Below are 1,685 nucleotides of genomic sequence, written 5' to 3'. Positions count from 1 at the left end.
TTACCCTGTGTTGCCCAGGTTACTGCTGTTCTTATTCAGATTAGTTAACAATAAATATGAAGATATATTTTTTCTCATAATTATTTCAAAATATATTTTATTAAAAAATAGGATCTTTTCCTTTTGATGGGCAGCTCAATTAATTAAATTTTCTTTAACTAAACACTTTGAAACTTCGTATACTGGTAGAATGTGTCATATAGAACATCTTTTACATTCAGCATTGTTGAGAAAAGTTTCTATTTTCAAAGTTATTTCGTGCAATCAATGACATGTATTCAGCTGAATAAAATTACTGCTGTTGTTTGGCAGTGTATATTTCGTTTGTCACTGTTATGTAAGACATATATCATCTCAGTTACGTTTGTATGAATAAACGAGTGTATCTGAAGCATGTTTACTTCATGACACCACCATAATTGTTCATGCGTTTCTACTGCTTTTAGGGTTTTTTTCTCCTGTTTTACAGCTATTTTCGGAAAGACTTCCTCCCGTCCTCCAACATTTTCTCACAAATTATTATTTTTTCATATATATATATATATATATATATATATATATATATATATATATATATAGGGAAGCTTTATGAAAATAAACAAAAGACGAAGGCAGGTGGAATACAAACAAACAATTGTATTAGTATGGCGTTCAGGAATATAAATAAGACAAGTCTTTTACATTTCGAACTTACGCTCTTCAACAGAAAGATACACAGAAAAGAAACACGGAAAGAAACAAGGAGAAAAAAAATGCGTGCAGAAGCTAGCGAATTAACATGGCGAGTCAATTAAACTAATATCAATTTCTACCCATATTAAATTTTATATATATATATATATATATATTTCCAAAGACAAAGGTGACTGAGCTCTGGGCTTATGTCGAACACCTGCTGTCACATTTGAGAAGAGTACAACTGTCGAGCGAATCTGTAATTAAGATCGTTCCGCCAACCTCCCTGAATAGGGAGGAGCGAGCCTGTTTTCTCTCGGTAGTTGCTGTGGCAAAACAGGTAGTGTGGAAGACGAGAAAGGAATTGCAACAGGCATGTTCATCTCCAGTCTGGAGCTAATCAACTTTTTCGTTTTCCACATGAAACAGAAAATAAGGCTGGAGAAGAAATGCCTGTCGCAAAGTGTGTTTCGTAAAACATGGAAGTCTATAGCAAGTATGTTGCGAGTCAAAGAACTTGTTTAAACGAGAGTATAAAAAGGAGAAAGCAAAGTCTTCAGTGTGAGTATGTGGTTTGTAGGGTCAACCGCGTCCTCCGCTTCATTTTTTGTAAATCACTCATTCTCATTAATTGTATATATTTTAATTGTTTGTTTATTCATACGTTTCATCTCATTCGATACCCTGACCCCAATGTTTTTGTCTGTCCTCGTATCGTCCCCTCTTTTTCTCAACCTTATGGTGAATAAAGAAATTCTCTCTCTCTCTTTGGCTGGGTAACCATGTATCTCCTCTACTGCAAAACACATGTTTTTTTTCTTCTCTCTCTCTCTCTGTCGCACTCTAACCTTTCATTATCTGCCACAAGATCACCTCCTCCATTGCCCTGCCCCTGTCAAAGGACCTTTGTCTTGCAAGTTACTTGGTGATCTTGCCAGCGCTGATTCCACGTAAAAAGCATCCAGTCGACATTGTAAAGTGGTTGGCATTTGGAAGGGCATCCAACTGTA

Source organism: Octopus sinensis, linkage group LG13 (genome assembly GCF_006345805.1).
Source record: "Octopus sinensis linkage group LG13, ASM634580v1, whole genome shotgun sequence".
In the NCBI taxonomy this organism is placed as follows: Eukaryota; Metazoa; Mollusca; class Cephalopoda; order Octopoda; family Octopodidae; genus Octopus; species Octopus sinensis.
Note: the sequence above shows the minus strand (reverse complement) of the source record.